Consider the following 23,021-nt stretch of genomic DNA (forward strand, 5'->3'; position numbering starts at 1 on the left):
GGCCGCCGGGCAGGGGCTGCCGCAGGCCAGTGGGGTCGGCGGGCGAAGGGGTTCCCGAGCAATGTGGGGTTGACGCACGTCCACCTGTGCCTGGTCCCGTGAGAAGCAGCCCCGCTGCCCGTCGTGGTTGCAGGTGGAGACGGCCCCCTCCATCTTGTCAGGACCTACTCGGAACCGGGCCCGTGGGGCTGGGCAACGTGTCCAGGGCAGCCCCTGCGGCGCTAGGCTATTTAGCCAAGGGACAGGCTGCTCCCAGTGTCCGCGTAGGGCGCGGTGCAGGAGACAGCAGGGAGACACAGAGGCTGCTCCCCGCCTTAGAGGCCAAGATGGAGGCGTTGCAGGCGCCCCTGGAGTCAGGCCCGGGGGTCTCGGTTCCGCCGCCGTCCTCCGTCTTCCCCCTAGCGGCTGTTAGTGGTATTAGAACTGAGTGGGGTTTGATGGAAGTTGTGAAACACCAGTAGACCATAATTCCTGGAAATGCAGATAACATTATTTAAATAAAAAACTGATTGAGCCCCATTTGATTACTTCTTCTGAATACTTCTGGTAAAGACATAGGTTTATTGAGTTACAGACGCAAATCCTCTAAGACAAAAGCATGTTCGTAAATTGAAGAGTCCTGGGTTTCTGGTATACACAGTGTTATATTTCATGGACATTCCTGATGTCATCAAGATTTTATTTTCAGCCCTCATTATTGGTTGGAAATAAATGAAGTAACAAAACGTAATGTCAACATTTTTATAACTGTTGTTAATTATAGTCATTCCTCTTGTGTTAAGCACATGTAAACGCAAAGCCAGAGGTAAGTTTAGTTGATAGAGAAAAGCTCTATAGAGATCATTGAAAGTAAGGTATGTTAGAGACTTTAAATTATTAGGTTTAGTAGCCACATGTCATGTTTTTTCCGAAGTACTATCTTGCTCACCAGTCTCTTGAATTTGATACTTTTCAAAGCTGAAAAATTGATAATTTTTTCCCCTGATAATGGCCAGTACCATGTCCATTTGCCAATGAAAACTCTTACCTTAGTATGCTGCAACAATTTCAGAGAAAGTTGAAAATTTAGGACAACAAAAAGTCTTTATTGATAATATATACTTTAATAAGTTTAATGTTATTCAAAATTAATTTCCTAAATAAATTTTCTTTACTAAGATAAACACAATGGCTTCTCTTTAAAGATTTTTTTTTTCTTTTCTTATCCTCTATCAAGGACATTTTTCCATTTTTTGTTCAGACAGATTGGGAGGGAGAGAGAGGAAGAGAGAGAGAGAGAGAAACATGGATGTGAAAGGGACACATCAAGGGGCTGCCTCCCGCATGACCTAACCAGGGCTGGGGACAAACCAGGGCCGAGGTACGTGCCCTTAGCGGAAACCGAACCCGGGCCTCTCTGGACCGCAGGCTGACGCTCTAACCACTGAGCCAAACTGGCCAGGGCCTCTTTAAAGATATTTTTATTGATTTTGAGAGAGAGAGGAAAGGAGAGGTCCTGGTCAGGGCTCATGCCCAGGTTGTGGTCTTGATACCAATTGCAGGGTATGCAGGAGCCAGCCAATCGATGTTTATCTCATTGATGGTTTTTTCTCTCTTTCTATCTCTCTTCTTCTCTCTGTAAAGTCAATTTAAAAACATATATATAAAGCATATATATAAAAGTATATATAAAAGAAAAGATGCTCAAATGCCTGGTGCCCACTTATAGGTGAAAAAGATTTTTTAAAATCCATCAACATCTCTAGACATATCATCCAAACAGAAAATCAATAAAGGAATATCAGCCTTAAATGATACATTAGACCAAATGGACATAATTGACATTTACAGAGCCTTTCATCCCAGAATGTCAGATTATATATTCTTCTCCAGTGTACATGGAACATTTTTATGAATAGACCATATGTAGGCTCACAAAACTAGCCTCAACAAATTCAAGAAGATTATAATCACACCAAGCATATTCTCTGACCACAATGCTTTGAAATTAAAAATCAACCATAAAGCCTAGCTACTGTGGCCCAGTGGTTGAGCTTCAACCCATGCACGAAGACATTGCTGGTTTGTTTCCTGGTCAAGGTACATGCTCAGGTTGTGGGCCAGATCCCCAGTGCGGGGGCATGTAGGAGGCGGCCAATTGATGTTCTCTGTCACTGATGTTTCTATCTCTCTCTCTCCCTTCCTCTCTCTCTAAAATAAGAAAAAAAAATTAACCATAAAAAGGAAGTAAAGAAACCCACATATATGAGGAGATTAAACAGTATACTATCAAATGACTGGGTCAAAGAAGAAATAACAGGTGAGATCAAAAGATATTATGAGACAAATGAGAAAGACAGTACAACATATCAAAACTTCTGGGGTGTAGCAAAAGCAGTAATAAAAGGGAAGTTTATGTCATTATAGGCCTATCTCGAGAAACGAGAAATCCCAAATAAACAACCTAAGATTACATCTTAAAGAACTAGAAAAAGAACAAAAGCAACCCAAAGTCAGCAGAAGAAAGAAAATAATAAAAATGAGAATAGAATAGAATGAAATAGAGAACAAAAAGACTATACAAAATATTAGTACAACAAAGAGCTGGTTGTTTGAAAAGATTAATAAAATTGATAAATCCCCAGCTAGACTTACTAAGGAAAAAAGAAAAAAGTCTCATATAAACAAAATCAGAAATTAAAGACAAATCACCACAGACATCATAGATATACAAAGGATCATACTAGAATACTATGAAGGACTAGATGCCACTAAATTCAAAAGCCTAGAAGAAATTGATAAATTCCTAAAAATATATAACCTTCCTAGATTAAGTCATGAAGAACTGGAAAATCAAAATAGACGGAGCGTCCTGGCCGGTTTGGCTCAGCGGTTAGAGCGTCGGCCTGCGGTCCAGAGAGACCCAGGTTCGGTTCCTGCTAAGGGCACGTACATCGGTTGCAGTTTGTCCCCAGCCCTGGTTGGGTCGTGCGGGTGGCAACCCCTCGATGTGTCCCTTTCATGTCGATGTTTCTCTCTCTCTCTCTCTCTCTCTCTCTCTCTCTCCCTCCCTCCCTCCCTTCCACTCTATCTGAACAAAAAATGGAACAATGTCCTTGGATGAGGATTAAAAAAAAAAAAAATAGACGGAGCAACTGTAAGGAAATTGAAACAACCATCAATACCCTGCTCCCCCTGCCAAAAAAAGTCCAGGACCAGATGGCTTCACTAGTAAATTCTACTAAATATTCAAAGAAGATTTAATACACACTTTTTCAAACTCTTCCAAAAAATTGAAGAAGAGGCAATGCTTCCTAACACATTTTTATGAGGCCAACATAACCCTGATATCAAAACCCGGCAAGGAGTCCTGGCCTGTTTGGCTTAGCAGTTGGAGCGTCGGCCTGCGGTCCAGAGAGACTGGGTTCAGTTCCCACTAAGGGCACCTACCTCGGTTGCAGTTTGTCCCCGGCCCTGGTTGGGTCATGTGGATGGCAACCACTTGATGTGTCCCTTTCATATCAATGTTTCTCTCTCTCTCTCCCTCCTACTCTATCTGAACAAAATATTGAAAAATGTCAAGTGAAGATTTAAAAAAACAAACCTGGCAAGGAGTCTGCCCAATGTGGCTCAGTGGTTGAGCATCAACCCATGCACCAAGAGGTTGCCGGTTTGATTCCCAGTCAGGACACATGCCCAGGTTGTGGGGGCATGCAGTAGGTGACCAACTGATGTTCTCTCCCATCAATGTTTCTTTTTTATTTTTTAATTTTTTTTATCTTTATTGTTGAATGTATTACAGATGTGCCTCATTTTTCCCCCATTAACCCCCTCCTCCCCACTCCCGCCCCCCTCCTGCCTTTTCTCACACTGTTGTCTATGTCCATTGGTTATGCATATATGCATATAAATTCTTTGGTTTATTTCTTCCCACCTCCAAACCCCCCTTCTTTTTGAGGTTTGTCAGTCTAGCAACCAATTTGTTCTTCTTAATTCCTTCACTTTTTTCACCCATTCCCGCAAACCCCCCTCCCATCTGGCAACCAACAAAATGTTCTCTGAATCTATGAGAATGTTTCTGTTCTCCCTGTTCATTTTGTTTGTAGATTCCATTGTCAGTAGATATGTATTCATTGCCATTTTGTTTGTTCATATATTTTATCTTTTTCTTCAAGCAGACTCTTCAACATTTCATATAATAACGGTTTGTGGTGATGAACTACTTTAACTTTTTATTGTCAGGAAAACTCTTTATATGGCCATCAATTCTAAATGACAGCTTTGCAGGATAGAGTAATCTTGGTTCTAGGTTCTTGCTTTTCATCACTCTAAATATTTCTTGCCACTCTCTTCTGGTCTGCAAAGTTTCTTTTGATAAATCAGCTGACAGTCTTATGGGAGCTCCCTTGTAGGTAACTAACTGATTTTCTCTGGCTGCTTTTAAGATTCTCTCTTTGTCTTGAACCTTCTGCATTTTGATGATGATGTTCTTGGTGTGGGCCTCTTGGGGTTCATCTTGTTTGGGACTCTCTGTGCATCCTGGACTTGTATGTCTGTTTCCTTCACCAAGTTAGGGAAGTTTTATGCCATTATTGTTTCAAATAGGTTTTTGATTTCTTGTTCTCTCTCTTCTCCTTCTGGCACCTCCAAGATGCGAATGTTGGCACGCTTGAAGTTGTCCCAGAGGCTCCTTACACTATCCTCATTTTTTTGGATTCTTTTTTCTTTTTGCTGTTCTGATTGGGTGCTTTTTGCTTCCTTATATTCCAAACCGATGGTTTGCTTCTTGGCTGTACCTACCGTATTATTGATTCCCTATAAATTATTCTTTATTTCAGTTAGTGCATCCTTCATTTCTGACTGGCCCTTTTTCAGGCTCTTGAGGCCCTCTCTAAGTTTGCTGAGGTTCTCACTAAGTTCATCGAGTATCTTTATAAGCAGTATTTTGAACTCAGCATCTGTTAGGTTGCTTATCTCCATTTCGCTTAGTTCTTTTCCTGGAGATTTTTTCTGTTCTTTCATTTGGGACCTGTTTCTTTGTGTCCTCATTTTGGCTGCCTCCCTGTGTTTGTTTCTGTGTATTACTTAACGGGAGGTATGGGGCTAGCTGAGACCAGATGCTGCTTGTTTGAAAGAATTTAGGAAAACCTGAAGCAGGATCCAAGAAAGCCAATCCTATGGTTAAGCAACTGGCAACAGCTTGGGTGGGCCTGAAAGTTGGGTGGGACAGGGCCTGAGGAATCACCAGGGCAGGGCAACCAATGTGAGCCAGGATGCTAGAGTCCCAGATATGGCGACTGCTTCCCCAGGGAAGGGCTCACCAAAGGAACAAAGGCCTTTGGCAGCACGTTTGTCCCGGAGAAAGCCCCCTCTCCAGCCCTCACTCTAATGCCACAGCTCAGTTCTTCCCTGTATGTCTCTGGTGCCCTTCGAGCTGCCTCCCCTCCAAGCTTAGAGGAAGAAAGTCGAGTAAGTCCATGCACGGGCCCTTTAAGGAGCTGCCTGGGGCTCCAGCCGCCTCAGCCTTCCTGAGCCTCAGTTCCCGCTGGTTTTTCCAGCCAGAAGTTATGGGGACTTCTCTTCCTGGCACTGGAACGCTGAGCGGGGCACCCGATGTGGGACGGGGACCCCTCAGTCCTCAGGGAGGACCTTCCCAGTTGAGGTATCCCTCTGATTTTTATCTGCCACACATGGGTGTGGGACCAGCCCGTCTGCCTCTGCCCCTCCTACCAGTCTTGATGTGGCTGCTTTTATAATTCTGTAGATGTAGGACTTCCATTCAGCTTGATTTCAGGAGGTTCTGAATGATGGTTGTTCTGTTTTAACTTTGATGTCATCTCATCAATGTTTCTATCTCTCTCTTCCTCTTACGTCCTCTCTCTAAAATCAATAAAGGGAAAAACAAAAAACAAAAAAAAAACCTAAATATAAAAAACCTAGCAAGGAACCCTGGCAAGTGTGGCTCAGTTGGTTGGAGTGTCATCCCTTATAATGAAAAGTTGCAGGTTAGATTCCTGGTCAGGGCACATACCCAGGTTGTGTTCACTCCCCAATCAGGGCATGTGCTAGATGCAACCAATAGATGCTTCTCTCTCACATAGATGTTTCTCTCTTTCTCTCCCTTCCTCTCTCTCTCAAATGAATAAAAGCCTGACCTCAGGTGAGGACTAAAAAAAATCTGACAAGAAAAACATAAAAAAAAGAAAGCTACAGACAATATCTCTGATGAATACAGATGCAAATATCCTAAACAAAATACTAGCATATTGAACACAGCAATATATTTTAAAAAATAAGCCCTGGCAGGTTTGGCTCAGCGGTTAGAGCATCGGACTGAGGTCAGAGAGAACCGGATTCGGTTCCCGCTAAGGGCACGTACCTCGGTTGCAGTTTGTCCCCAGCCCTGGTTGGGTCGTGCGGGTGGTGACCACTCGATGTGTCCCTTTCACGTCAGTGTTTCTCTCTCCCTCCCACTATCTGAACAAAATATCAAAAAATGTCCTTGGAATGAAGATAACAATAATAATAATAATACACTGTGATCAAGTGGGGTTCATTCCAGGGGTACAAGAATGGTTCAACATACTCAAATCTATCAATGTAATACACCACATTAACAAAACAAAGTATAAAAATCATGTGATCTTATCTATAGATGCAGAAAAAGCATTTGATAATGTACAATGTTCATTTATGGTTAAAACACTCAATACAATGGTATAAAAGGAAAGTACCTCAACCTAATAAAGGCCATATATGACAAACACTCAGCTGATATAATACTCAATGATGAAAAACTGATAGCTTTCCCTCTATGATCAGGAAAAAGACAAGGATGCCCACTCTCACCATTCTTGTTTATTGTTTGTTTGTTTGTTTTTATCCTCACCTGAGGACATCTTTCCATTTTTTTGTTCAGATAGAGTGGGAGGGAGAGAGAGAGAGAAACATAGATGTGAAAGGGACACATCGAGTTATTGCCATCCACACGACCCAATCAGGGCTGGGGACAAACTGCAACTGAGGTATATGCCCTTAGCGGGAACCGAACCTGGGTTTCTGTGGACCACAATCCAAAGCTCTAACCACTGAGCCAAAATGGCCAGGGCCACTCTCACCAGTCTTATACAATATAGTCTAGCCAGAGTGATCAGGCAAGAGAAAAAAATACAGTGCAGTGAAAGTGAGGGGCAAGGAGGGCCAGAAGTGGGGAGGAAGGTGTTAATGGAAGTAAAAAGGAGGGACATCCGTAATACTTTTAACAATAAAGATATATTTTTTAAAAAGAGAAAGAAACAGAAGGCATCTGAATTGAGAACGAAGTAAAAGTGTCACTTTTTGCAGATGATATGATTCTGTATATAGAAAACCCTAAAGACTCCATCAAAAAACGATTACACCCCTGGTGGGTTTGGCTCAGTGGTTAGAGTGTTGGCCCATGGACCAAAGAGTCTTGGGTTCGATTCTGCACAAGGACATATACCTCAGTTGCAGTTCAGTCCTCAGCCCTGATCAAGGTTGTACAAGAGGCAGCCAATCAATGTGCCTTTTTCACATTGATGATTCTCTCTCTCTCTCTTCTCCTCCCCCCCCCCCCCCACTCAATCTGAAGATAAATGAAAAAATATCCTTGGGTGAGGATTTAAAAAAAATTACAAACTATAGCCCTGGCCGGTTTGGCTCAGCGGTTAGAGCATTGGCCTGCGGTCCAGAGAGACCCGGGTTCAGTTCCAGATAAGGGCATATACCTCAGTTGCAGTGTGTCCCTGGCCCTGGTTGGGTTGTGTGGGTGGCAGCGACTCAATGTGTCCCTTTCACATCGATGTTTCTCTCTCTCTCTCTCCCTCCCACTCTATCTGAACAAAATATCAAAAAAAAAAAAAAAGAAAAAAATGTCCTCGGGTGAGGATAAAAAAAATAATTACAAACTATAAACAAATACAGTAAAGTTACAAGATACAAAATCAATGTACAAAAATCCACAGCTTTCCTATAAACTAACAATGAAATTTCAGAAAAAAAATTTTTTTCTGCAATTGCACTCTAAAGAACACAATGCCTAGGAATAAATGTAACAAAGGATGTAAAGGAACTATATACTGAAAAGTATAAAGCATTAATAAAAGAGATTTAAAAGGATACAATGAAATGGAAAGATACTCTGTGTTCATGGATTGGAAGAATCAACATAGGTAAAATGGCCATATTACCCAAAGCAATATGTAGATTAATGCACACCCCATCAAAATTTCAATGTCAGCCCTGGCTGGTTCTGCTCAGCGGTTGGAGTGTCAACCTGCGGACCAGAGAGTCCCGGGTTTGGTTCCCGCTACAGGCACGTATCAAAAAAAAATTTTGTTTTAAATCTCAATGTCATTTTTTAAAGAAATAGAACAACAAAAAAATCATCAGAAGTGTATGGAAACACAAAAGACTGCAAACAGCCAAAGCAATCCTGAAAAAAGAACAAAGCTGGAGGGATCACATTACCTGACTTCAAATTATACTACAGATCAAGGAGGTTCCATAGTGTAGTGGTTATCACGTCTGCTTTACTACAGATCAAAGATAATAAAAAGAGCATGGTATTGACAATAAAAACAGACACACAGAATAATGGAACAGAATTGAGAGCCCAGAAATAAAACCACATGTATATAAGCAGATACTTTTTGACAAAGGAGCCAAAAAACATACAATGGAGAAAAGAAAGCCACTTCAATTGGTGGTGCTGGGAAAACTGGAAAGCCACATGCAAAAGAATAAAATTAGATTACAAGATTGTCCCCTTGTATAAAAGTTAATTTACAATGCATCAAAGACCTAAATATAAAATCTTAAAACTTTTTTTATAAGACTTTATTTCAGTCTGGCTGGTGTAGTTCAGTGGCTAAGCATTGACCCATGCACCAAGAGGTCACCGGTTCAATTTCCAGTCAGGACACATGCCTAGGTTGTGGGCCCGATCCCCAGTGGGGGGTATGCAGGAGATGGCCAGTTGATGTTCTCTCTCATCGATGTTTCTCCCTCTCTCCCCCTCTCTCTTTGAAATCAATAAAGGGGAAAAAAAGAGTTTATTTCAGCTAAACTGATGAAATATGCCAGGGAGCAAAATCTCAAAGTTTCCCCTAAATATAAGCTCTGAAACGATAAATTACATAAAAGAAGATATATATAATACCTTGGTCATAGAGAATGTTTTATGAATTTGACCCCAAAGGCAAGAGAAATAAAGGCAAAAATAAATGAATGTAACTATATCAAACTAAAAAGCTTCTGCACAGCAAAAGAAACCAACAAAGAAAACAAAAAGGCAACCAATCAAATGGGAGATAATATTTGCAAACAGCAGCTCTGACAAGGGGTAAACATCCAAAAATTATAAAGAATTCATACAACTTGCCCTGGCCGGTTTGGCGTAGCGGTTAGAGCGTCGGCCTGCGGTCCTGAGAGACCCGGGTTCGGTTCCCGCTAAGGGCATGTACCTCGGTTGCAGTTTGTCCCCGGCCCTGGTTGGTCGTGCGGGTGGCAGCCACTCGATGTGTCCCTTTCACATCGATGTTTCTCTCTCTCTTCCTCTCTCCCCCTCCCACTCTACCTGAGTAAAAAATAGAAAAATGTCCTCAGGTGAGGATGAAAAAAAAAAAAAAAAAAAGAATTCATACAACTTAACACCAAACAAACAAGCTAATTAAAATATCGGCAGAGGACCTGAATAGACACTTCTCCCAAGAAGACATACAAATGGCCAACAGATATATGAAGAGATACTCAACTTCACTAACTATTAGGGAAATGCAAATTAAAACCACAAAGAGATAGCATCTCTCAACTGTTAGAATTATCACCAAGACAAGTAATAAGTGTTGGAGAGGTTGTCGAGAAAAAGGAACCCTCCACACTGCTGGTGGGAAAGTAATCTGGTATAGCCACTATGGAAAATAGTATTGTAGCTCTCTAAACATTAAGAATAGAGTTACCATATGACCCAGCAATCCCCCTCTGGATATCTACCCAATAAATTAGAAACAATTAATTCCAAAGATATATGCACTCCGCTGTTCATTACAGCATTATTCAGTGTGGGGAAGACATGGACACAACCAAAGTGTTCTTCTATAGAAGATTGTATAAGGATGTGGTACATATATACTATGAAATATTACTCGGCCATAAGAAAAGATGATATATTATCATTTGTGACAACATAGATAGACCTTGAGAATATTGTAAGTTAATATATCAGTCAGAAAAAGCTGCAAACCATATGATTTCACTGAAATAGGATAAAACTGAAACTCATAAATATAGAAAACAATATGGTGGTTACCAAAGGAAGGGGGTGAGGCATAGTAACTGGTAGAAGAGGTCAAAATTATAGTGATGGAAGAAAATTTGACTTTGGGTGGTGAGCACACAATGCAATGTAGGTATCATGTATCATAGAAATGTACACTTGAAACTTACATGATCTTATTAAACAATGTTACCCCATTAAATTTAATTAAAAAAATAAAAGTGTATAATAAGAGACAAAGAAGGACTTTATATAATGATAATGGGATCTAACCAACAAGAGGATATAGCCCTTGTAAACATTTATGCATCCAACATAGGAGTACCTAAATGTATAAAGCAAATGATGATAGACATAAAGGGAGAGATTGACAGTAATACTGTCATAGTAGAGGACTTTCACACCCCACTGACATTAATGGATACATCTTCTAGGCAGAAAATCAGCAAGGAAACAGTGACCTTAAATGATACACTAGACAAGATGGATTTAATTGATATTTTCAGAGCATTTCACCCCGAAACAGCAGAATATACATAATTTTCAAGAGCACATGACACATTTTTAAGATAGAACACGTTAGGCCACAAAATGAATTTCAATTGATTTAAGAAGATTGAAATCATATCAAGCATTTTATACGAGTACAATGGTATGAAACTAGAAATCAATTATAAGAATAATACTGAAAAAACCACGAAGACATGAAGGCTGAATAACATGTTACTAAACAATGAATGGATTAAAAACAAGATCAAGGGCCTTGGCTGGTTTGGCTCAGTGGTTAGAGTGTCACCCCAGAGACCAAAGGGTCGTGGGTTTGATTCCAGTCAAGGGCACGTGCCTGGTTTGCAGGTTTCCCCAACCCAACCAGTCCATGTGGGAGGCAACCAAAATGATACATCTCTCTCACCTCTCTTTTCTCGCCCCCCAATGTCTCTCTCTAGAAACAAAAAACAGCCCTGGCCAGGTTGGTTAAGCAGTTAGAGCAACAGCCCGCAGACCAGAGAGTTCCGGGTTCGGTTCCCACTAAGGGCATGTACCTCGGTTGCAGTTTGTCCCGGGCCCTGGTTGGGGTCATGTGGGTGGCAACCATTTGATGTGTCTCTCTCACGTTGATGTTTCTCTCTCTTTCTTCCTCCCTCTCTCACTCCAGCTCTATCTGAGGATAAATACAAAAATAAAATAAAATAAATTAAAATAAAAACAAAACCAAAAGAACCTCAAGGAAGAAATAAAAAATACCTAGTACAAATGACCACCCCAAAATGATTGGACACAGAAAAAGCAGCCCTAAAAGGAAAATTCATAACAATACAAACCTACCTTAAGAAACAAGAAAAATCTCATATAAATAATCTAACCAAAAGAATTGAATCTGTAGAAACTAGAAAAATAACAACAAATAAAGCCCTAAATGAATAGAAAAAAGGAAATAATCAAGAACAGAGCTGAAATCAATGAAACTAAGAGCTAGTTCTTTGAAAATATAAATAAGATCAATAAACCTTTAACCAAAAAAAAGACAATCAAAAAAAGAAGAGAGAACCCAAGTAAATCAGAAATGAAAGAGGAGAGGTAACAATTGACACCACAGACATACAAAGAATTATAAGAAAACACTACTACTAATAATATGCCAACAAACTAGACAATGTAGAAGAAATACATAAATTTCTAGAAATATAGTCTTTCAAACTGTTTAAGAAGAAACAGAAAATCTGAACAGACAGATTACAACCAAAGAAATTGAAGCAGTATTCAAAAACTCCCAACAAACCAAAGTCCTGGACCAGATGGCTTCACAGGAGAATTTTACCAAATATTCAAAGAAGAATTAACACCTACACTTCCCAAACTGTTCAAAAAAATTCAAGAGGATGAAAGACTACCAAGCTCATTTTAGGAGTCCAGCATTATCCTGATTCCAAAACCAGTTAAACACATACAAAGAAAGAAAATTATAGCCCAATATCCCTGATGAACATAGTTGCAAATATCACCGCAAAATATTAGCAAAATGAATTCAGCAATACATTAAAAATGTCATACATCATGACCAAGTGGGATTTATTCCTGGGATGCAAAGTTTGTACAATATTCGCAAATCAATTAACTTGATAAAACACACAAACAAAATGAAGGATAAAAATCATATGATCATATCAATAGATGCAGAAAAAGCACTTGACAAAATCCAGCACCCATTTATGATAAAAAACAAACTCTCAGCAAAGTAGGAAGAGACGAAAAATACAACACAATAAAGGCCATGTATGACAAACCCACAACTAAGATCATACTCAATGGGAGAAAACTAAAAGCATTTCTCTTAAGGTCAGGAACAAGACAGAGATGTACACTTCCACACCTCTTACTCAACATACTATTGGAAATCCTAGCCACAGCAATAAGACAAGAAGAAGACATAGAGGGCATCCAAATTGGAAAGGTAGAAGTAAAATTTTCACTTGCAGATGACATGATGCTGGATATAGAAAACCTTTAAGATTCCGCCCGGCTAGTGTGGCTTAGTGATTGAGCAATGACACATGCACCAAGAGGTCACCGGTTGGATTCCCAGTCATGGCATATCCCAGGTTGTGAGCCAAATCCCCAGTGGGGAGCATGCAGGTGGCAGTCAACCACTGTTTTCTTACATTGATGTTTCTATCTCTCTCCCCATCTGTCTCTCTCTAAAATCAATAAAGAAAAAAAAATTAAGAGAAACCCTTTAAGATTCCACCAAAAATTACTAGAACTGATAAACGAATTCACTAAAGTAGCAGGATACCAAAGAAATATTCTGAAATTGGTAGTATTTTTATATACCAATAAGGGAAACTAAGAGAACAATCCCATTTACAACTGCATCAAAAAAAGTAAAATAGCCCTGACCGGTTTGGCTCAGCGGTTAGAGCGTCGGCCTGCGGTACAGAGAGACCCAGGTTCGGTTCCCGCTAAGGGCGTGTACCTCGGTTGCAGTTTGTCCCCGGCCCTGGTTGGTCGTGCGGGTGGCAGCCACTCGATGTGTCCCTTTTACATCGATGTTTCCCCTCTCTCTCTTCCTCTCTCTCCCTCCCACTCTATCTGTGCAAAAAATGGAAAAATGTCCTCGGGTGAGGATTAAAAAAAAAAAAAAGAAAGAAAAGTTACATAAAAAAAAAAAAAAAAGTAAAATACCTCCCTGGTGGGCTTGGCTCAGTGGTAGAGCCTCAGCCCATAGACCAAAGAGTTGAAGGTTCAATTCCAGTCTCGGGTATGTACCTTGGTTGCAGTTTGGTCCCCAGCCCTGGTCAGGGTCGTGTGGGAGGCAACCAATCAATGCGTCTCTCTCACATCGACATTTCTCTCTCTCTATCTCTCCCTCCCTCACACTATATCATCTGAAGATAAAATTGGTAAAAAGTATCCTCGAGTGAGGATTAAAAAGAAAGAAAGTAAAATACCTAGGAATAAATTTATCCAAGGAGGTAAAAGACCTGTACTCTGAGGTTCTGAACACACAATACTATATAGAAATATTGTATTATAGAACGGCACACTTGAAACCTATATAGTTTTATTAACCAATGTCACCTCAATAAATTCAGTAAAAGAAAAAATAGAAATAACCTCTACTAGGAAAATTATAAGACATTGACAAAGAAACTGAAGAAGACACAAATACACTGAAGCACACGAAATGCTCTTGGATAGAAAGAATTAACATCAATTAAATCTCCATACTACTCACAGCATTCTATCGATTCAACACAATTCCTAACAAAATGCCAAAGGTGTTTTTTACAGAACTAGAACAAAAAATGTATATGAAACCAGAAAATACCCTGAATAGTCACATCAATCTTGATAAGGAAGAACAATGTTGAAGGTATCATGCTATCTGATATAAAAATGAACTACAAGGCTATAGTAATAAAAATATCATGGTACTGGCATAATAACAGACACATAGATCAATGGAACAGAATACAGATCCCAGAAATAAACTGCATGCCTATATGGTCAATTAATATATGACAAGTGAGTCAAGAACTTACGATGGGGTAAAGCCAGTCTATTCATTAAATGTGGCTGTAACAACTGGACAGATATATGCAAAAAATGAAAGTAGAACACCTTCTTGTATCACATACAAAAATAAACTGAAAATGGATTAAAGATGTACATGTAAGACCTGAAACCATAAAACTCTTAGAAGAAAACACAGGCAGTAAAATCTCTGACATTTCTCTTAGTAATATTTTTTTTATATCTCCTTGGGCAAGGGAAACAAAAAAAAAAAATAAACAAATGGGACTACATCAAACTAAAAACTTTTTGCTCACTAGAGGAAACCATCAACAAAATGAAAAGACAGCCTGGCCGGTGTGGCTCAGTAGTTGAGCATCAATCCAAGCACCAAGAGGTCGCCAGTTCAGTTCCAGGTCAGGCCACATTCCCAGGTTGTGGGCCCAATCCTCAGTGGGGGGCATGCAGGAGGCAGCCAATTAATGTTCCCTTTCATCGATGTTTCTGTCTCATTCTCCTTCTCCCTTCCTTTCTCTCTAAAAATCAATCAATCAATCAATAAATTATAAAAAATAAAAAGACAAACGCCCTGTTCCAGGAGCTCAATTGGTTAGAATGTCCTTTAGTTACGCCATGGTTGTGGGTTTGATCCCCAGTCAGGGCACATACAAGGGTTAAACAACGAATGCATAAATAAATGTAACAACAAAGTTATGTTTCTCTTTCTCTCTCTATTCCCTTTCCTCTCTTTCTCTCTAAAAATCAATAAATAAAAACCAAACCAAACAAACAAATAAAAATTGAAAAGACAACCTACTGAATGGGGGAAGATATTCACCAATGAGACATCCAATAAGGGGTTAATATCCAAAATTTATAACAAACTCATACTACTCAACACCAACAACCAACCAACTAACCAATGAAAAAATAGAGGGCCCTGGCAAGTGTGGCTCAGTTGGTTGTAGCATTGTCTCATGCACCAAAAGGTGGCAGGTTAGATTCCGAGTGAGGACACATGCAGGAAGCAACTGATCAATGTTTCTCTCTCTCCCTTCCTCTCTCTAAAATTAAAAGAGGGGCCCTGGCCGGTTTAGCTCAGCGGTTGGAGCATCTGCCTGCGGTCCGGAGAGACCTGGGTTCGGTTCCCGCTAAGGGCATGTACCTCGGTTGCAGTTTGTCCCCGGCCCTGGTTGGTCGTGCGGGTGGCGGCCACTCGATGTGTCCCTTTCACATCGATGTTTCCCTCCCTCTCTCTTTCTCTCTCTCTCCCTCCCACTCTATCTGTACAAAAAATGGAAAAATGTCCTCGGGTGGGGATAAAAAAAAAAAAAAAAAAAAGAGGGGCACAGTCGATGTGGCTCAGTGGTTGAGTGTTGACCCATGCACCAGGAGGTCTCCAGATCCATTTCTAGCCAGGGCACATGCCCAGGCTGTGGGCCAAATCCCCAGCAGGGGGTATGCAAGAGGCAGCCGATCAATGTTCTTTTTTTATTTTTTTATTTTTTAAATCTTTATTGTTGAATGTATTACAGATGTTCCTCATTTTTCCCCATTGACCCCCTCCCGCCTTTTCCCACACTGTTGTCTGTGTCTGTTGGTTGTGCATATAAGTTGTTTGGCTTATTTCTTCCCACCCCCCAACCCCTTTCCCTTTGAGGATTGTCAGTCTAGCAATGAATTTGTACTTCTTAATCCCCTAACCTTTTTCACCCATTCCCCCAAACCCCCCTCCCATCTGGCAACCAACAAAATGTTCTCAGAATCTATGAGAATGTTTCTGTTCTACCTGTTCATTTTGTTTGTAGAATCCATTTTCGATAGATATGGATTCATTGCCATTATGTTTGTTCATATATTTTATCTTTTTTTCAAAAAGACCCTTCATCATTTTATATAACGATTTGGTGGTGATGAACTCCTTTAACTTTTTCTTGTTTGGGAAACTCTTTATATGTCCATCGATTCTAAATGACAGCTTTGCAGGATAGAGTAATCTTGGTTCTAGGTTCTTGCTTTTCATCATTCTGAATATTTCTTGCCACTGTCTTCTGGTCTGCAAAGTTTCTTTTGAGAAATCAGCTGACAGCCTTATGGGAACTCCCTTGTAGGTAACTAACTGCTTTTCTCTTGCTGCTTTTAAGATTCTCTCTTTGTCTTGAACCTTCTGCATTTTGATGATGATGTGTCTTGGTGTGGGCCTCTTGGGGTTCATCTTGTTTGTAACTCTCTGTGCTTCCTGGACTTGTATGTCTGTTTCCTCCACCAAGTTAGGAAAGTTTTCTGCCATTACTGTTTCAAATAGGTTTTTGATTTCTTATTCTCTCTCTTCATCTTCTGGCACCCCCAAGATGCGAATGTTGGCACGCTTGATGTTATCCCAAAGGCTCCTTACACTATCCTTATTTTTTTGGATTCTTTTTTCTTTTTGCTGTTCTGATTGGGTGTTTTTTGCTTCCTTATATTCCAGATCAATGGTTTGCTTCTTGGATTTACATACTCTACTATTGAATCTGTGTAAATTATTCTTTATTTCAGTGAATGCCTCCTTCAATTCTGACTGTGCATCCATCATTTCTTTTTTATGGTCCTTTTTTATGCTCTTGAGGCCCTCACTAAGTCATTGAACATTCTTATAAGCAGTATTTTGAACTCAGCATCTGTTAGGTTGCTTATCTCCATTTCGCTTAGTTCTTTTCCTGGAGATTTTTTCTGTTCTTTCATTTGGGACCTGTTTCTTTGTGTCCTCATTTTGGCTGCCTCCCTGTGTTTGTTTCTGTGTATTACTTAACGAGATGTATGGGGCTACCTGAGACCAGATGCTGCTTGTTTGAAAGAATTTAGGAAAACCTGAAACAGGATCCAAGACAGGCCAATCCTATGGTAAAGCAACTGGCAACAGCTTGGGTGGGCCTGAAAGTTGGGTGGGGCGGGGCCTCAGGGAATCAGTAGGGCGGGGCTACCAGTGTGAGCCAGGTTGCTGGACTCCCAGATATGGCGGCTGTCTGGCGCCCCAGGGAAGGGCTCACCAAAGGAACAAAGGCCTCTGACAGCTCCTTTGTCCCGGAGAAAGCCCCCTCTCCAGCCCTCGCTCCAGTACCAAACAGCTCAGTTCTTCCCTGTATGTCTCTGGTGCCCCTGGAGCTGCTTCCGCTCAAAGCTTAGAGGGAGAGAGTCTGATAAGTCCGTGCGCGGGCCCTTTAGGGAGCTGCCTGGGGCTCCAGCCACCTCAGCCTCCCTGAGCCTCAGTTCCCGCTTGTTTTTCCAGCCAGAAGTTATGGGGATTCTCTTCCTGGCACTGGAACCCTAAGCGGGGTGTCTGGTGTGGGACAGGGACCCCTCAGTCCTCAGGGAGGACCTTCTCAGCCGAGGTGTCCTCCAGATTTTTATCCGCCACACGTGGGTGTGGGACCAGCCCATCTGCCTCCGCCCCTCCTACCAGACTCGATGCGGCTGCTGCTTCAATTCTGTAGTTGTAGGACTTCCATTCAGCTCGATTTCAGGCAGTTTTGAATGATGGTTTTTCTGTAGTTTAGTTGTAACTTTGATGTGGTTTACCTACACTACCATCTTGACCGGAAGTCCGATCGATGTTCTTTTGCATCGATCATTCTATCTCTCTCCCTCTCTCTTCCTTTCTCTTTAAAATCAATATAAAGAAAAAAACAATTTTTTAATATAAAAATAAAGAAAAGGCGGGGGGCGACTGTTGCAGGGTACTTGAATAGACACCAAAGAGGACATCATGACAACCAATCGATATATGAAAAGATGCTCAACATCACTAATCATCAGAGAAATGCAAATTAAAAGCAGACTGACATACCACCTAATACTTTTCAGAATGACTGTCATCAATAAATCAACCATGAATTTTTGTCAGGGATTTGGAGATAAGGGAATTCTTGTGCACTGTTGGTGGGAATGCAGATTGGTATAGCCACTATGGAAAACAGTATGGAGGTTTCTCAAAAAATTAAAATTGGAATGGGGATCAAACAACAAGTGTTGGTGAGGGTGTCGAGAAAAGGGGACTCTAGTACACTGCTGGTAGGAATGCAGACTGGTGCAGCCACTATGGAAAACAGTATGTAGGTTCCTCAAAAAATTAAAAATGGAATGGGGAAAAAAAGGAGAAACATTGTAACAAAAATAAAATAACAAAAAATAAATTAATTAATTTTAAAAAATCCGTTGCATAGTTCTATATACTAGCAATGAATTATCCAAAAGAGAAATAAAGAAAAAAAATTTCATTAACAAAATAATCAAAAACAATAAAATAGGAATAAATTCAACAAAGGAAGTGAAAGATTTGTATACCAAAAGCTATAAAATATTGGTAAAAGAAATTAAAGAAGCCATAAATAAATTAATTAATTAATTAAAAATGGAACTACCTCATGACCCAGGGTTTCCACTTTTGGATATATATCCAAAATAACACAAAACACTAATTTGAAACAATATATGCACCCTTATGTTTTATTACAATGTTATTTACAATAGCCAAAACATGGAAGAAACCCAAGTGCCCATTACTATAGTAGACAAAAAAGTGATTGTGCATATATACAAGGGAATATTACTTGGCCATAAAAAGAATGGATGGACCTAGGGGGTATTATTTTAAGTGAAATAAGTCAGACAGAGAAAGACAATTACCATATGATTTCACTTCTATGTGGAATCTAAAAAATCAAAATAAATGAACAAACAAAATAGAAATCGAGACACAGATACAGAGAACAAATTGATGGCTGCCAGGGGGGAGTGGAGATGAGTGAACAGGTGACAAAGGTGAAGGGATTAAGAAATTGGTTGAGCTTCATCCCATGCACCAAGAGGTCTTGGGTTAATTCCTGGTCAGGGCATATGCCCAGGTTTTGTGGTCAGTCCCCAGTAGGGGGCATGCAGGAGGCAGTAGATAGATGTTTCTCTCATCAATATTTCTCTCAATCCCTCTCTAAAATGAATAAAAACATTTTTTTTTAAACAAAAGAAATACACCTTTGAGACTACATGGAGGGACCTGGAAAGTATCATCCTAAGTGAAACAAGCCAAACAGAGAAAGACAAGTTTCATATGATCTCACTTATTTGTGGAATATAATGAACATAACAGTCTGAGGAAGGGGGTAGTCCCAGAGATGCGGAAATGGGATACAGACTGACAATTCCCTAAATAGGGGGGTGGTGGGATAGAGATAAACCACAGAACTTATATGCATGTGTGCAGGAACAGTGGACATGGACAACAAACTGGGGAAAGGGCAGGAAGGGAGGAGGAGGGGGAATCAGTGGGGGGAAAAGGAGAAACATCTGTAACAAAAATTAATTAATAAAAATAAATAAATAAATAAACAAACAAACAAAAGAAGTACAGCCCTAGCCAGTTTGGATCAGCAATTAGAGCACTGGCCCACAGACCAAGGAGTCAAGGGTTTGATTCCAGTTAAGGGCATGTACCTCAATTGCGGTTTGGTTCTCGGCCCTGGTTGCAGTCGTGCGGGAAGGAGCTAGTCGATATGTCTCTGTCTCTCCCTCCCACTATGTCTGAAAATAGATGGAAAAATACCCTCAGTTGAGGATTTTTTAAAAAAGAAGTATATAGCCCTGGCCGGTTTGGCTCAATGGTTAAAGCGTTGGCCTGCGGTCCTGAGAGACCCGGGTTCGGTTCCCGCTGGGGGCGCGTGCCTCGGTTGTGGTTTGTCCCCAGCTCTGGTCAGTCGTGCAGGTGGCAGCCACTCGATGTGTTCCTTTCACGTCGATGTTTCTCTCTCTCTCTCTCTCTGTTCCTCTCTCTCCCTCCCACTCTACCTGAACAAAAAATGGAAAAATGTCCTCGGGTGAGAATAAAAAAAAAAAAGTACATATTGGTAGTGACGGAAGTGTAAAGTTCACGATAGAGAATATAGTCAAAGTATTGTAATAACTATGTGTGGTGCCAGGTAGGTACCTGAATTATGGGGGGGACCCCACAGGGAGGATAATCACTTTGTAAATTATATAAATGTCTAACCACTACGCCGTACACCTGAAACTAATATAAAGTACTATTGAATATCAACTGTAATTGAAACATAAAAATTCAAAAATTATAAGTAATAAATCTAAGGAAAGGTGAGTGTGACAGGGCAGTGTCCTAAATCTCCACTGAAGGGCAGAACTGAAGCTCTGCACCAGGGGACAGAGGTGCTTATTGGTGAGAAACTCGATTGTAAGGAAGTCAGTTTGGTTCATCTACAAACTGATTACAATTCCCATCCAAATCATGTCTCACATTTTTGGGGAACTTGGACAAGCTGTACCTAAATTTCACATGGAAGAAATAAAAGGCTAAAACCTTTTGAGGCAGCTTTGAAGATCACAGTGGGAGCCGTGTGTGATCGGTATCACAGGGAACTATAACCGTGGCTGTTGGGCGTCCCGCTGGTGGGTATGATTGTTATGGGGAGTCCTCAGTCCTTTTCTTCTGGAGATGGAATACAAATGCCACGTGTTATTTAATCTGCAATTTCAAAGGTTCTGTTTTTCCCTTTCATGTTTGTCTATGTGGGTGACAGAAATTTTCCACTTTGCTGTAACCCTGGAGCAACTTTCTTATATATATGTGTGTGTGTTATTGATATTTTTAGAGAGAGAGGAAGGGAAAGAGAAATAGAAACATTGATGTGAGAGAGAAACATCAATCAGCTGCCTCCTGCATGTTGTCCCCCCACCCCCACTTCCCCAGGAATAGAGTCTGAAACCTGGGCATGTGCCCTGACCGGGAATCAAACCAGGACCTCTCAGTCCATGGGACGACACTCATTCTACTGAGTCCACAATCCCGGTCAGGGCACATGTCCAGGTTGTGGGCCAAATCCCTAGTCGGGGGCATGCAGAGGTAGCTAATCAATGTTCTCTTTCATCAATGTTTCTCTTTCTCCCTCTCTCTCTAAAATCAATAAAGAAAAAAAATTTAAATAATAATACAATAACTGATAAATAATAATGTAAAACTAGACTGTTTCACACACTCACAACTGTAAATCTACTTTTGCCCACCCCTGTATTTGTCAAGTATTCTTTTTTTAAATCTTGTTAACTTCTATAATAATATGATTTGTAGTATCCCATAAACAGCACGTTTGCTGCCCTAAAAACATTTTTAAAATTTTTCTTTTCTTTATTGATTTTAGAGAGACAAGAAGGGAGGAGAGAGAGAGAAATATCAATGGGAGAGAACATCGATAGGCCGCCTCCTGCATGTCCCCAACTGGGAATTTGGCCCACAACCTGGGCATGTGTCCTGACCAGGAATTGAACCAGCGACCTCTTGGTGCATGGGTCGAGCTCAACCAGTGAGCCACATCAGCCGGGCTTCTTACATTTTTAAACATACATACTTGATTTAGAAATATCTACTTAAATTATACTTATGCTCTCCTCTTTAAAAATATAAGTACTTCACAATATTTTAACTCTGATTTTTTTCTATACTCCAAAGGGTTTGATTCCTGGTCAAGGGCACATACCTGGGTTGCAGGTTCGATCCCCTGCCCTGGCTGGTGTCCTGTGGTAGGCAACCAATCTATGTATCTCTCTCACATTGATCTCTCTCTCTTTCTTTCTCTCTTCCGCTCTAAAAATTAATGAAAACATATCCTCAGTAGAGGATAACAAAATATAAATAAGTAGTTTTGGCCAGTTTGGCTTAGTGGTTAGAGTGTTGGCTTGCGGTCTAGAGAGTCCCGGGTTTGGTTCCTGCTAGGGGCATGTACCTCGGTTGCAGTTTGTCCCTGGCCGGTCGTGTGGTTGGCAATCACTTGATGTGTCCCTTTCACATCGATGTTTCTCTCTCTCTCCCTCCCTCCCACTCTATCTGAACAAAATATGGAAAAATGTCCTCAGGTGAGGATAAAAAAATAATAATAAAAATAAAATATAAATGAATAAGTAGCCCTGGCCAGTTTGGCTCAGCGGTTAGAGCATCGGCCCATGGACCAGAGAGTCCCGGAATCAGTTCCCGCTAAGGGCACGTACCTCAGTTGCAGTTTGTCCCAGCCCAGGTTGGGGTCATGTGGGAGGCAACCAGTCGATGTGTCTCTCTCACATCAATGTTGCTCTCTCCCTCTTGCTGTATCTGAAGATAAATGCAAAAAAAGTCCTCTGGTGAGGATGAAAAATATAAATAAATAAATAAGTAAAATACTAACACTTTCTTGAAGGACATTGAATGAATGAATGAATGAATGCATGAATGAATTAAAAAAATGTGGACACCAGAAGTTTGATGAACTTTCTTGATGGACAGTACTCTGTGCACATGCCATATTAACTTTCTGTGGGTTTTCAGAGTCCTTCAGCAAATTATTGAATCTGAAGGTGGTTTTGGGAACCCCCTCAACTTGCAATTGGTGTCAGAAGAGGAGAGTTCTTGTGGGAACTGTTTCCTCAGACCTTGCAGTTTGACTTGCTCCTCAAAACAGGACATTGGAGTAACTAGGATTGGCTAGTGATAAGTAAAGAGAACTGTAGAAAACACAGGAGTAACATATAAAGGAGAGGCTCCTTTAGGGCTAAGCTAGAGTGTCCAAGGAAGACACCCCCACCCTTCCCCTGCCAGGGGTAAGATTCAGACCTTGTTGGAAGTGGGGACCATAACTCACAGAACAGCAGAACATGCACTATGGTGCTGAAACAGTGGAACTTTCTGGGAATCTGCCACTGGAACTTACTGGAAATC

At 40.7% G+C, this 23,021-nt stretch overlaps 1 pseudogene; it reads right to left on the bottom strand.

Moving 5' to 3' along the window:
- Nucleotides 1-226: 226 nt before the first annotated feature.
- The window catches only part of LOC118623836, a 30,708-nt pseudogene continuing 7,913 nt past the window's right edge, over nucleotides 227-23,021 (bottom strand).

This window comes from Molossus molossus, unplaced genomic scaffold (genome assembly GCF_014108415.1).
Source record: "Molossus molossus isolate mMolMol1 unplaced genomic scaffold, mMolMol1.p scaffold_m16_p_10, whole genome shotgun sequence".
NCBI classification, from domain to species: Eukaryota; Metazoa; Chordata; class Mammalia; order Chiroptera; family Molossidae; genus Molossus; species Molossus molossus.